Here is a 15370-nt window from a genome sequence, read left to right as displayed (position 1 = left end):
TAAGACAAAGTTGTTTCCCAAAAAACATTTATATATCACCTTTCACCTTGAAGGATCTCAAAATATTTCACAAGCAAGCACTACTGAAATGCAATCACTTCTGGGGGGGAGGGTGCCTACTAGCCATGGATAACTGTCAATCAGCACACTGCATAGCAGTGAGGGGAGAGCAAATTTAGTCCAAGAATACTGAGGCAAACACCTTCTCCTATGAAAGGAGCAATGGTCGTACAGGGGACCCTGGAATAAGGGAGGCGGTAATGGGGGCAGACAGAACCCCTGTCAGGGAGAAGACTGGGGGACCCTAGTCTGGGTGGGGGAAGACTGGTGAGCACACAGAGCCCCTAGCTTGGGGGGAAAGGTGGGAAAGGGGATGCACATGGAGTACCTGGCAGGGGGAGAAAGAGGGACCTGGCATAGGGTCAAAGGGAGAAATGGGGGATGTGAGGGGAAAAGAGAGAATGGGGGTGAACACAGAGCCCATGCCATGGGGAGGAGAAAGGGGGACGGGGACCTGGAATGGGCATAGAGGGGGATGAGGAGTACACAGAACTCCTAGTTAGGAGGGAGATTGGGGGGCTCTGATTCAGAGGAAGGAGGAAGTGGAGCACACAGAGCCCCTGGCATGGAGGGAATGGGGGAATGGAGGGGATAGTGGGAAGGAGGTGCACACAGAGCCCATGTTATGGAGAGAAATATGGGACCCTGGCATGTGGTGGAGGGAGAGTCGGGAGACACAGCCCCTGGCATGGGCTGAGAATGAAGGATCCTGGAATTGGGGTAGGGGAATCAAACACCTAGCATGGGCTGGGGGCGAAGGTGGAGCAGACAGGCCTCCTGGTATGGGGGAATGGGGAAAGTAAGTGACCATGGCATGTGGCGGAGGAGAAAAGCACAGACCCCTTGCCAGAGGGGAATGGTGGATGCCCAGCGCCCCAGGCATGAAGGTGGCTGGGAGGGAGTTGCAGGAAGTCCCTGAAATAGAGGGGAATAGGAGGGTGCCACACAGGGAGCTTGTTGGTGGAATGGAGGGATGCAAGGACCCCCTAGTGTGTGCAATGAGGTCAGCCTACAGAACCTGTTAGTTGAGGTCACATCTGAAAACACTGCACATGGCAAACTACACACAACTCCATTTATTTACCTCAGAAGGATGAAAGACTGAATCACTCCTGATAGGATCTGAACCTGTGATATGAACATAGAGTAGGCAGGTAGCCTATCTCAGCCTCACTCATCTGATGCCAGCAGCATGCTACGAGGTCATTCCCGTCAGGTTTGTTCATGCAGGAGAAATGCAGAGCTTGAGCGGAGGGGGAGCTGTGGAGATTGTAATCTCTTTTGTTCAATGAAAACACCATTAACTAATAAATACAGGGAGAAAACAAAAGGGGTGAGAGCAGCAGGCATTTCTCTAGTTAAATGTTTATCCCTCAAGCCCAAAGAGAGCAGTCACTGCTGTGCTCTGTGGATCTCTAACACGATCAAAAGAAATAAAAACTAAAATTTTACTTGCAGTCTGACTCCAGCTGCTGTGACCAAGCTGGTCCCCCCCACAGTCCCTTCCTACACCCTTACCCTGTCAGCACTATTAAAGAACCAGACAGGTTTTACAGTAAAAAAAAGCATCCATCTGGTGTAATTAAATAGCCATGGGGACCTGAGTTCCATTGTTCTCACTGATTGTTTATCTCAGAGATAACTACCCTTAGTATAAACTTCTGGGACCACATAAGGGTGATGGCTTTTCTACACGTCATTCACCCAGAGCAGAGGTTTCTCTAAAAGCCAGCCCTGTTTGAATTTGGCAGATCCTTCTGAAGACTCCCACCCGCACCTTTCTGTGAGGATGTGAACCCCCTAAAATCACATTTGACCCCCCATCTCATATTCTTTTCTATTCAGCTTGTAATCGTGCATCCATTACACTAACAAACAATCTTCACAAGGAACAAACTATTAATACCTAAAAGATCCTCCCCACCTGCCTATTATTTGTCTGTTAAGAACAGGTAGCATATTAAGTAACTTTTGCTTCATCTCATGCACTCCCAATCAGTTCTTACTGGACCAATAAAGGGCTGCTCAGGGTGGGCTCTTAACAAATTGAATGGAATGTTGAGATTATTCAGCGATTCATAGATTTTTGAGGCCAAAAGGGAACATTGGATCATCTAATTCTAGTCTGACTCCTGTATGACACAAGCACAGAATTTCACTGTTACCCCTGTAGTGAGCCCTAAAGTGTATTTTCCAGAAAGGCATCCAGTCTGAAGATATCAAGAGATGAGAACCCACGACTTCGCTACATAATCTGTTCCAATGCTTAACTATCTTCACTGTGAAAAATGTGTGCCATATTTCTAATTTGAATATGTCTGACTTTCACTTCCAGCTATTGTTTTTTGTTATGCCTTTCTCTGCTAGACTGAAGAACCCTTTAGTACCTGGTATTTTCTCCCTATGAGGATACTTAGATATCACGCTCAAATCACCTCTTGATCTTTTTGATAAACAAAAGAGATTGAGCTCTATAAGTCTCTGACTGTAGGGTATTTTCTCCAGCCCTCAAATAATTTTTGTGGCTCTTCTCCAATTTTTCAACATCCTTTTAAAAATTAGGCTGCTGAAACTGGACCCAGTATTCCAACATCAGTATCATTAAAACCATTTACAGAGGTAAAATCACCTCCCACTCTTACTCACTCCTTCCCTGTTTATACATTCAAGAGTTGCATTAGCCCTTTTTGCCACGGCATCATACCAGAAGCTCATGTTGAGTTGTTTGTCCATTATTACCCCTGAATCTTTTATTCAGAGCCATTGCTTTCCAGGATACAATCCCCCATTCTGATGGATCTGAAATCCATTCCAGATTATGACCTTGTATTTGGTTGAATTAAAAGACTTTGTCTAGTTTACCAGGTGGTCCAGATTGTTTTGTAAAACTATCCTTTCCTAGTCATTATTTACCACTTCATCAATCTTTGTGTCATCTGCAAATTTCACTAGCAGTGATTTTATATTTACTTCTAGATCTCTGATGAAAACATTGAATAGTGTCAGTCCCTGCAGAACTCCACTAGAAATGCCCCTATGTGATGATGATTTCCCATTGACACGTACTCAAGAAATCTGGTGACTGTGCAAAGCACTGTGGGGCAGAATTGCAGAAATTAAAGCACTCTTGTACATGCAAAAATTAGTTGGCCATTGTGTGTCTAATTTGTGTGTGCAATGAATGCAATTGTGCATGCAAATTGTTCAGCCAGTTATGTGTTTTGGTGCCATTTGTATACAAAAGTACCCAGTTTTCAACACAATTGCAGTAGCTGCATATGCAAATTAGGCACACAACTGCAGTCTCATTTTTGCATACTGGGACTCCTACAATAACCCCAATTCTCTAGAAATGCTCTAGACATTCATTTGAAACTGTATCACCCATAAAAATAACGTATACAGCTATCTCTGCCAGCACTGCCTTTTTCAGTATAAAAGATCAATAGTTATCTGGGTAAAAGAGCATTTTCTGAAGATTAATGACTGTCTCTGCCCCAGGCCTTCAACTCCTCGTGGTTAGCAGTAATCCCCAAGATACATCCTGCACCTTGATCATTGTATCTTACATAACAGTGTTATTAGCATAAGAGAAATGAAACCAAGTTCATTAACCTTTAGTTTGATTTTCTTTATAGTCCTAACTGTGTTACAAGAATCCAAGAAGCTAGTTATATCCTTCAGGAAAGGGACTGATCTATCAAAACTAGTGAAAAGTTAATGCCACCAGAGCTCTGCTCCCTTCCCCCTCCCTTCATTCCACTATGTATAATTCCAGATAAAATTCCTTTATTGAGTGTCATTAAGTCAGTCAGTAATAAACCAAGGACCTTTTACAACCAGCAAAAATAGAGAGATATCCTTGACTCCGTTTTACCACAGGGCTAAATCCTGACATCTCTATACAGATGCTCCCCGGGTTATGCAAGACACGACATACGCAAATTCGCACTTATGGAAAAAGTTCCATAAGCCAGAAATAGGATTTTCGAGTTGCGGAAATTTTTGCATAACATACGTGTGTACGTTTCCGACTTATGCAAAATTAGAGTTACGCAAGGCTTTCTGGAACGGAACGATTGTGTAAGTCAGGGGGTGTCTGTATGGGATTATGAATTGTGTTAGACGTCTGCTCTCACATTGCCTAGCAGCACAGCATGATGACTGATCCTCTGGATAGTTGGGGTAGCACAGAATGAAGTGCAGAGGTGCACCTTAGCTTGGTTGGTACAGAGGTGAGCTTGGAGGCTAGGATCATGAAAATTACTTAGGTGAGGCTGTTTTGAATGAGAGAAGGGACCGGGCTGGTGCAGAATCAACCCTAGAATTAAGAAACTGTAAATTATTCTTTTGTCCCCCCTGGATAAATACAGAAGAACTGAGTGGTCTGGGGACAGGCTCAGCAGTTGTTGTCTCTGCTGTTGAGGTGGGGCAGAAGGAGGACTAGCAGAGCTGAAGGCGAGATGGATACTTCCAACTTCGTGAGGCAACAACACTAATTACAATGTTTATTTAAGCCTATACAATTCTGACCTGAGCCAGCAAAATTGGTCCCCTTTTGTATACACTACAATAAATACCTTGTGTAAAGGGCCCTGATTCCTTTTTCCCCTGAAGTGGCTCATCCGCCATCTTTGCTATGTTGTATGGATTCCCAGACTCCCAGAATAGTATGAGATCCTGGCAAGGTCTTTAGCATTTCCCGGTCCAGCCTCTCATTCCTGTGCACTGCCTGGTTCATGGAAATGGTGCTCTCCTGCTCTTCCTCATCCATCACTACAACACTGAGCCTCTATGCTGTCCAATAGAGCAAATAATGAGGATTCAATTCAGCTCTTCAAAGAAAGGATAGGTTTTTCTCCTTACACCAGGCACACTATTATTGCCCCTGGACTTACTAGACTGGATCTTAAGGGAAAAATTTGCCATAGACCAGAGTGTTCAAAATGACTGAGGTAAACTGGCACTGAATGTTTTCATCAAATCAGGTAGTTACTAGTGCCACTCATCTGCATCTTGTCAGCTAGCAGCCCATCTGTAGGAAATTTTTATCTCAGGCATGCTTGCTACCAGTGGAGTAGATTGCTAGGGAAGACATTGATGCTAGCCAGATAAGAGTGCAAATGAGTTCTACAGTATTTGCAGTGCACAGAAAAGTAACTTCTGGCAAACTTGACTCTTGTTCCGAAGAATTAAAAAAGTAGAGGAATCAGGTCAAGTAGTGACTGGTGCACTGTGAAATGATGGAAGGAGAATTATTTGCACTGTTAGATTTGTTATGCCAGATATTCCTGTTCACACTGGCAGTACAATGGGAGAGCCTAGCACAGTAGTTAGTTTATCTCAGAGCAAATCTAATATACCTGCCGGTGTGATTGCCTGTACACAGTCTGTAGTATTTTTGTGCATGAATATGTGATGTGTCACAGTTGTGTTAAGGGGACCAAGTGATGGTGAACAGATCGGTTTTCTCTATTGTAGGCAGGGCCTATGGCATCAACAATTTCTCTGGTACAGCTAAACTCAAGAGCCAATAAATCAGCCAAATGAAAAGAAAATCTGAAATTTCATTGGAAGCAAGGGTGGAAATCTCATTCAACTCTGTTCTGATGCTTTGGCTGGGTATTAGACAGCTAGTGCTCCAAAAGCAGTCTTGAATAAGTTGGAAATTACAATGTAAAGCAGTCAAGGAGGCTTGTGAACAATGAATGGCAAAATTCCAGTTGAGATGAAGGAAAGGCTTGAATGAATGACTCAGAGTCCTCTGGAGACAATATGGGTCACAGATTTGCTAATTTTCCAGATGACAGTCACAGCATGAGGTTTTTGTAATGCAACTAAAATAGTTATTTAAAGGACAGGGATCAAAACCAGCCTCAAAATGATTAACTTTAGCAATAGAGTATGCCTCACTCCAATCAAAAAGGACTGCCTCAGAGGCAGGGGCGGCTCTAGACCCCAGCGCGCCAAGCAGGCGCGTGGGGCGGCCCTTTCCCGGGGGGGCGGCATTTGGCTCCGGTGGACCTGCTGCAGGCATGCCTGCGGCAGGTCCACCGGAGCCCGGGACGAGCGGACCTGCCGCAGGCATGACTGCGGCGGGTCCCCTCTTCCCGCGGCTCCGGTTGAGCTCCCGCAGGCATGCCTGCGGCAGGTCTGCTCGTCCCGGGCTCCGGTGGACCTGCCGCAGGCATGCCTGCGGGAGCTCAACCGGAGCCGCGGGAAGAGGGGACCCGCCGCGGGACCGGGGAAGGGCGGCGCAGCGCACCGCGCTGCTTGGGGCAGCCTGATTTCTAGAGCCGCCCCTGCTCAGAGGCCTGCATAGCAGAATAACAATAAAGTCCCCCAGAATGGAGACTGGTACTTGACTATGCACTAGGTGGCATCTCATGATGATCTGATATTTCACACAAACCTATATGTATGTGTGTGTGTATAAATTCCAGTAATGTCAGATTTTTTGCAAAAAGCGACAAAGAGTCCCGTGGCACCTTATAGACTAACAGACGTATTGGAGCATAAGCTTCCGTGGATGAATACCCACTTCGTCAGACACATGTCATTTGCAGTCATTTGCCACAGAGAAAATGGGAGGAGATGTTGAGAAAAATCTCTGGATTTTCAGTCTGCAAATGCAGGCAGGTCTGTCTGAGTGTAGACGGACCATCAGCTTCTGGCAGCATTTTAACTAGCATGTCACTGAGACTAGCTCTGAGTGGAGCAAGGGAACATGGTGGTTAAAAAGCCAGCATCCAGTCTACATGATGGCTCCCCGTTGCTGCCACTGGTGAAGCTGTCATCCTGCTAGCAATGGTGGGAGATTTTAAGAATAAAGAGTAGTGTAGACTCAGCCAATGAGATCGAAGTAAGTGTCTAGGGGCCACAAAGCAGTTTAATGAGCTAGTGGCCAGCTGGAAGAGTGAGTCAGGCAAATTGATCCAAACTTTAAAAGGAAGTTCCTAATGTATATTGCAATTATCTAACCACCTACTGGAGGTACAGGTAATAGAAGTTGCAACCAATGGCTGCAAAAACACAGTCCTTTATGTGCTCAATGGACTGGATGAACCAATAGGGAGAGCCTATAAACATTTGAGTATGTCTGGTATTCTGTTCTATAGAGGGCAGTGCGGCATCTGTACAGCAGCTAGTTCATTACATAATACATGCAAAAAACAAACAAACAAACAAAAAGATGACAATGAGGATGGGACAAGCGAGACCTGCAGCAAAAAGGGGGTACAGAAAAGGTCGAATGTGTGTTTCACAGCCATGTTTTCTGTGGGCTGTCAGTGCTGTCAGCAGAGCAACTTTAGCATGGGTTCATGGGTTCAGTTGCACCCACAGAAATCATAAAATCAAGGCAGGGTGCCAAACCTGAGTGGTGCTGTGACTCTGTATGCCAGATTGCAACACTACTCACTCACATTTGGCCCAGCCACACCACTGTCATGAAGGAGGAGTGGCTGCACTGAACCTGAATGGTGCTGTGACCTCACAGGCCAGGCTGCGATGCCTGGAGTGGGGAGCTGGGCCCAGCCTCACTGGACAGGGCTACCCTCCTACCCACTGCTGCAGGGCTACCCTCCTACCCACTGCCTCCCTTCTGCATTGGCCCAGTATTATGGCTGTGATGCCAGGACAGAGGGTGAAGCTGTGGGTGGTCAGTGCCCCCCTTGACTACAACCCAAAATCATGTCCAAGAAGAGTCTAGTATAGTGCACCCATTTCATGGGAAGGCTCATCGTCCCCTGGCTGTGAGGCAGCATACTCAGCCCCTGTGGGGGTGTTTTTTGGGGGGGAAGGAATGCCATTTCTGTCACTTTCAGCTAACAATAGTTGATATAAGAAGCAGCACTGATGGGAGCCATATCCAACCATTCTAGGCTGAAGAGACAGCGGCTGTGATGTGAGGCTTTTGAGAGGAAAGGGAGCATAATGTGTGTCTGGAGAACAGAACAGAAGGATCCTAGAGACTCTAAGGAAAGCTTTGGAGGCTTCTTGAGAAAATTAAAAGCTAAAATAAGCTGACATAAATCTACCCTGTCTATTATATAAACCCTCCCGAAGAATTACATCATTTTATTTTCACTTAAAGGGATTTAAGTGTCAACTTGAATTTTTTCAAAATGACTACTTTCAAAATATTCCAGGGTCTGCTAAAGCATCCCTTAATTTTTAAAGAAATTCCTAACAACAACAAAAAGGAGAGAGAGAAAGAAAGAAAGAGAGAGACTTTTCAGCTTTCTTGGTGATGTTTATGAAGATCTTTCCAGCAAGGGAGAAATTGACGTTACCAAGGTTCTGATCCTGCAAACACCGACTTTACATACCTGGGGTGAAATTCTGGCCCCATTGAAGTCAACACCAGAAACTCCCACTGACTTCAATGGGGCTAGGATTTCACTCCTGGGATACAATTTGCTCCTGTATTGCAGGCCGCTTAGAGCTTCAGTGGAATTTAAGTGGTGGACAAGCCTTGTATTGGCTCTCTACACGGGATGAATTTAAGCCATGGGTAACCCCAAAAGATACTCCTGTACATAATTTAGGGGGGTGGATCAGGATCCAACTGAAAATACAGAGGAAAACAATGAAAACTCTACTACACTATGCTGTCAAGTACACAATAACCAAACTAAAAAAAGAGAAAAATATTTCCCCCCACTAATTTCTTTTAGCTGTAGTTATCTCATATATTACTTGTAATAATTGTTGGCCAAAAAGTTTCAGACAGAAATTTGATTTTCAAATTGATGGTTTACCCTTCAAATTTATTTGTACAAGCTTTACCTTTTACATGCCAAATGTAAGTCCTATATACTATACTTTAAACTAAAGCTTAAGAGTAACATTGACCTAACTTTCAGCACTGTGTGATCAGTGGTTAGAACCATGAGGAGCATGTAAACCTTCTATCTCCATCCTCTCTCACAAAATCTAAAGTTAAGTATTGTAAAATTATAGCCAGCTGCACAATCAAATGAAACACCCAGGCTTAGTTCTTTCACACTTACACAGCTATTTGACTGAATGGGACTACCCAGCTGCATGGACCAAGATTCAGTGTGTGGTCTTCTCTTCACTTATCTTCTCCCTTCTGCTCCAAACTCCAATGCCATATGCCAGGTTTGGGAAACCAGCGAGTCTCAAGGGCTAGTCTACACTAGAAGCACGACAAGGCCACAGCTGCACTGATGCAACTACACCACTCTAGCGCGTTTGGTGAAGATGCTTTATGCCAACACGAGATATCTCTCCCATCAGCATAATAAAACCACCTCTCCGAGAGGCAATATGTATGTCCGCACTGCGGGAGAAGATTGCCCACTGACATAGCACTGTCCACACTGGTGCTTAGGTCCATATAACTTATGTCACTCAGGGGGTGGCTTAGTCAGACCCCTGAGTGACATAAGTTATACCAACATAGCCTGTAGTGTTGACAAGCTCTCAGTAACATGTCCACAACTAGTGTGTTTGTGTATGAGTGAATGAATGCTTCCTGTAAACAAGAGGGTAAAAGGGACCTGAAGTGCTCTGCCAGGGACATGGTAAAGTGAAGGCATCTTGATTCCCCAAGAACTCAAACTATTTTCATCACAGAGCTCAATCAGCACAAATCATCTCATGCTCCACCCATGTACCACTGAAACATGAGTAGTAAACATCTTACTTGTAGTGGGGGGCCCATGCCCTGCTTGGGGGCCTCCTGCAGCTGCAGATTTGTCAGCATTGTGTGGTAAATTAATGTAATGAATTCTTGGCAATTGGCTGAACCCACCCTAAATAGAGATCTCCGTATTGTTTTGCAGAAAGAGAAGTGAATGGATGATTATAACGTAAGATTTTTAAATAGGCTCTCAACAAAACTCAAGGGTTGACTGGAAGGTGAAAGTAAATAATTTAGGTATTATCTTTCGAGCAGCCTTTACACGATTGGTGGTTAAATCATTATCTCCCATGATGAAATCTGCAGAATGAGGGCAGGAAACTCCCTGAGGTTGCCCTCTAGAATTTTCAGAAACTCAGCCTTTTAAGTGGGAGAAGGAGGAGCAGTTATTCCCACTTACTAACTCCATGGAAGGGAGTTGCTAAGAAGTACAGATTCATTTCTTCTGTGTTGTCCTGCTGGCCCCACTTTGTCCCTGACTGTCTTCCAAGGATGAACAGGGGAAGCTATGGAAGAGGCTTTGAAGAAGTCTTCCTGGTGCATTTTGTGTCATTACATGCAATGGGCCGGAATCTCCTCTCATTTTCAGTGGCTTTATACTGGGGTAACACCACTGACTTCAGAGGAATTACTTCTGATTTATACTGGTGTAATAGAATCAGGTCTAAAAACTACACAGATGATTAAGGGATACAGGATCAGGCCCTCAATCCTTAATCTTTAATTTCAATAGTTTTGCCAAAGATTTGATGTGAAATAATTTGTAAATGGATCTTCAGCAGTGCACCCACTATAGGTCACAAAAACAAAGCTGAGCGCTTACCTCAAAGGAAACAACGGGAGCTTTAACATTAAAGGAAATTGGTGCTTTTTGGTCTCTGTTTAATACCTTTCCTTTTTCTGTCTGAAAAATTAGTGCAAAGACCTGTTGTGTTTACAGAGGGAAGAAATGCATGAGCCCTCTTGTATTTGTTTAGCACTTACGTTTTTTTCCACTGCAGAAAATGGTGCCTGCTTTGGAAGACACACAGCTCTTTAGTATTTGATGGTAAAGTAAAATGTCAGCATAAATATATGTCAGCATAAATATAAATGCCTTAATGGAGGAGTGCAGTGTGTCTGATTACATTGGTGTATAAATATTTGTAGGCTTGTAAAAGTTCTGTGCTTGGAGAGCTTCCCTGTCTGTATGTGGAGTCAAAAGTGCTTTCTGAAACACTCAGGGTTTGATTCCCACGGGCAGTCATTTGCACCAGTGCAAAGGAAGTGTAAAACTACCAAGTCAGTACCAGCGCTGCAGGCGTAGGTGCTCGAACTAAGGGTACTCCTACACCCACCACATATACAGGGTTTTCCATCATATACAGGGTTTACAGGTTGATTTAATGGCTCTCAGCACCCCCTCTACACATTATTCCAGCACCCCTGGCTGCATGTTCATCTTTTTTGTCCCCTCCACACCTCCACTTTTATTTAGGTACCTAACTTTAAGCACCGCAGTTAGAAATGTTAGCGAGGGCTTGTCTCCACACAGTTAATGTGCAGACACAGATGGGAGCACCTGGACACAGGAATAAATGTGTTTATATGGATTTAGCTTATTCCTGTACAAGGGAGGGGAATAAGCTACACCTCTATAATAACAACTCCTCCTAGCTGGTGTAGCACCAAGGCTTGCTACTGCATTGGTAAGACCCTCACATCCCTGTATTATACCGGCACAAGCTGTGTCTGCACCACGCCCAGGGTCTCTGACAGGCGGCTGCGGCGCTCTGCGCACGCCGGGGCTGGGCCGCGCTGGGCAGCCGTTGCGCTCCGGCGCCCCCTAGCGGTGAAGCGGCCGGCGGCGCAGCCCGTGTGTGCCCGCTCCCCCTCCACCGCCTCCTGGGCGGGTCGGGGCTCCGCCTCCAGCCGCTTGCGGGGGTGAAAGTAACATGGTGGCCGCTTCCTCCCCAAGCAGCGGCGGCGGCGGGGCTGGCTGCTCCTGAGGCTGCAGCAGGCGGAGCAGGGGGGGGGCCTCGGCCGGGCGCGCAGCGGCTGCAGGGGTGAGTCCCGGGCGGGGAGGCGGGTCCCCTGCGCCGGGGCTGGCGGCAGGTGAGCGAGCGAGCGGGGTCCTGACAGGCGGCGGGGGAAGGCTCGATCCCGCCCCCCTGCCCGAGCCGCGGGGCAGGGTCCGCGACAGATCCCCCCCCGCCCCCGTCCCGCTCCGTGCCCCGGGGGCAGCGCCGCGCTCCCGGCCGGCAGGAGGGGCCCGGGCCCGGGGGGAACGGCTCCTTCCTCCCGCCGCGCCCCGCCGGCCGGGCCGGCCGCCGCAGCTGTTCCTGCCGGGCTCCCGCTGGTGCCAGGCTCGTGTTAGCCCCCCTCCCCCCGCCCAGCGTGCGGGCTCCCTGGGGCCGGCAGCTGCGGCTCGCTGGGCGGAGGCGCCCCCGCCCCCGCCCCGGGGATGCTCGCGGGAGGCCGGGCTGACAGGTGAGGCGCCGCCGCGGGGCCGACTCCTGCGCGCAGCTGTGCAAGGGAAGCCCCGAGGTGGCCCGGCCCGGCCCCCTGGCAGAGCACGCTGCTGGCCAAGCACCCGAGGCCCCAGGATAAGCGCTGCCCTGGCTGGAAGCGGAAGCGCTGTTAGCCAGAAGGGCGTTCATGTGACTCCTCTCCCCCCCCGCCCCGAAACAGGTTGCAATAGATCTTTGCAGCCAAGGTCCCGGTCGGAGTCTGGCTAGTTACTGTCTTCTGGGGCTTGGTGTCTTCCGTGACGCCTGACCCAACTACCGGTTCAGCACTGTAACGTGGTTGTTGCCATAGAGCACTCCCCCATATTGCCTTGGCCCCTGGGCTGGAGCATCGCTTGGAAATGCTTCCTTCTGTTTCTGCTGTAAGGGCGAACTGTTTTAAAGGCGTTGGGTGCGACCGTGGATGGAGTAACTACTAGGGCCTGTGATGTGGTAGCTCCTACCTGCCCAGACCTGACCAAAGTTCTCAAGGGGGTATTACATGGGTGGTATTAAATAAGGTGGCTAAATTGGGGTGTCTGGCCACATTGCTGGTGAGAACAGGGACAGGCCTATATATCTATACAGCACCTATCATGTCTGTTGCTACTGTCTTATAAAAGGTAAGTGTTTGGACTCTGCTATAGGGTCCAATGGTTGAACAAAATTGTACTGAAAATTTAGATGGTTGCCTGTTACTTCACTTCTTGCTCTCTTTGTACCCATATGCTGTAAATATGAGTTAAACATGGTTCTTACTACATTTCTTGCTCTGTTACCACTCAATAGTCTCTAAGTATGAGTTAAACATGTTCCATAAAGGTACCTGCATTGTGATTGAAATAATTAGAGAGAGATACATCAAAGCTGCTGCCTGTGGTTGAACTTTCAGATCTTCTGCATCAAGTTTTAGCTTGTAAACAGAATGTCTGATCTTTTAACCCTTAATTCTATCTCGTGTGACTTCTGTGAGCTTTAGAGTAAGCTTTTGTTGTTTGCTTAAATATTGTGGTTTATTATGACAACCTTACAAAGCTAAATGTGAGCCTGTATTTGTATATATTAGTGGGAGGAAAAGTATCAGCTTTAATAATGAGTTGTCATTGGAGGTCTGACTTTTTTTTTTTTCCCCTTGTACCTTTATCTCTTTACAATTGTGGTGGTGTGTTTTTTTGTTTTTTGTTTTTTAATTTGAAGAAATAAATAATTGTTCTCTAAAGAAAGTATGATGGCATTGGAAATTATTTACCTGATTTTCTCCCTTCCCTATGAATCTAGAATCCTTATTTCTCCCCACCCTTCTTTTTTGCTGCAATTTTTTTTTAAAACAGCATGGTGTCAGCCACCCAGCACATCATGAGCAGTCTCAAAATAACAAACCAATGTGAGCACATGATGCAAGAAAAAACATGTTGGCTAGTAAGCTGAAATCAATTTCAAGGACTATTACAAACAGCTGAGTGTTTTGTATTTTTTAATTCTGATCTGTCATCAAGCTATTTAACAACGTCCTCACACACATGAGTGTTGGATATTGTTCAGGACATCTTTTTTGTTAATCTTTAAGAACTTGCTGACTGCTTTTTTTACCGTGCTGGTGAATATGAAAAATATAATGTACCTTTCATAACTGTGAATGAGCTGACACAGCACAAGACTCCAGCAGGAATTATTTAAGTCTTGTTTGTAAAACATAATATAACTTTGCCTAGTAAAATCTGCAAAATGAAATGTGAACAATTTGTTAGAGAAGGTATATCTTGTATAGTGGCTTGGAACTTCATTGTCCATAGGCAGCTAAGACTTTAGTGGTCCCAGTGTTCAGGCTGAGGTTTTAGTCTCTAAAATAAAGTTAGTGGAATATTATTGCATTTGTGACTGTGTAAAGACATTTATGTTCTGCTTGTTTTGTTTTGGACAACTGTGTCAGGATTTTTCCATGGTTTTTTTTTTTTTTTTAGTGTGTCTGACTCTTGTGCCCTTTTTTTTTGTTTTGGTCTTTGCTTTATTGTAAACTAAAAATGCCTCCATCAGTGTTCACCTGAGAGTGGCAATTAAAAATGAAACTGTCTAAGCTCAAGTAAAAAAAAAAAAATCCAATACTGAAATGGTATTATCTATAATGTCCCTCTAGATCTGATCATTCAGAACAACGCTGCTGTTGTACTGCCAGCTGTTGAAGTTGAGTGCTTATTGTGAATGTGTCCACAAATTTGGGATTTTTTCCCCTGACCTCCTTTAAGCCAGTAGAGAATAGTGTCTGGTGTTTCAAAGTAACTAGAGCAGGTCTGCTCAGTCCTATCTGCATTAAGTCCTTTTGCTCCATCCATATGTCTGTTCATGTGAAAATATACATATGCTCCTTTATATATAAAAAGTAAGTGTGTGTGTATGTATGTATATGTATGTGTATATATATATAAAAATAAATAAAAAAAATAAAATATGGGGGGGGGCTTGTTTAAGTTTGTGAAAACCCCACATTCTTCCACTGCAGAGCTAAAGGGACAGTAAGAATGGTATTGCTAATAAGAGCACTGTAACTAGAAAGGCAGATGGCATGGCAGTTAAAAGATCTGTTAAACCTGCATGTGCATTGTCACTTGTAGATCTGTTGTGTAATTTGAGTATAATTTCAGTGGTAACCGTGGACACAGAGAGCACCTTTCTCCTCACTCAGTCCATGTGTAAAATTTTTGAGCAGACAGTCTGTGTACTGCCACAATGAGCCAATGTCTCTTTTTATGATCAAGTCAGTATGTAGAGTCAAAGCATTGAAATCATGTGAATTGTGGTGGTTGTAGCCTGTTAAATCCTGGCATCTCTGTCAGATCTGACTGATTGATTTAGTTGTTTATTTTACTCATTCCCCCAGCAACTTTGTCTCCAAAAGATGCAGAAAAGTTACCCCCTCAGATTTGCCATGCCTAAAGATGGCAGTCTTTCATTGCTGGGAACTTCAGCCTAGCACTTTCTAGCTCTTGCAAAGCCTTGAACAACAAGAGATTGTTTTTCCTGGAAAAGTAAGAGCCTTTAGTCAAGGGATGGATATGGGGAGATAGATAGGGTAAGGGGATTAGGTGGTGGTACTCTTCCAAGCTCCACCCATGTGAGTTGCCAAATGCAATGTTGCTTATCGTTGATTGTGCAGATG

The 15370-nt window shown here is 45.4% G+C and overlaps 1 protein-coding gene across 2 annotated transcripts in view; it reads left to right on the top strand.

The window, feature by feature from the left end:
* The first annotated feature begins 11667 nt into the window (after positions 1–11667).
* Positions 11668–15370, top strand: part of DENND4C (DENN domain containing 4C) — a 107540-nt gene continuing 103837 nt past the window's right edge. Inside the window, exon 1 of one of the 2 annotated variants that reach the window (XM_045022263.1) lies at positions 11668–11775. The gene's annotated coding sequence lies outside the window, so the exon portion shown is untranslated. Of the gene's footprint in view, positions 11825–15370 lie in introns of both variants that reach the window. The other variant, XM_045022264.1, reaches the window with a different exon arrangement.

This window comes from Mauremys mutica, chromosome 6 (genome assembly GCF_020497125.1).
Source record: "Mauremys mutica isolate MM-2020 ecotype Southern chromosome 6, ASM2049712v1, whole genome shotgun sequence".
In the NCBI taxonomy this organism is placed as follows: domain Eukaryota; kingdom Metazoa; phylum Chordata; order Testudines; family Geoemydidae; genus Mauremys; species Mauremys mutica.
This window is presented reverse-complemented; position numbering and strand designations above follow the sequence as displayed.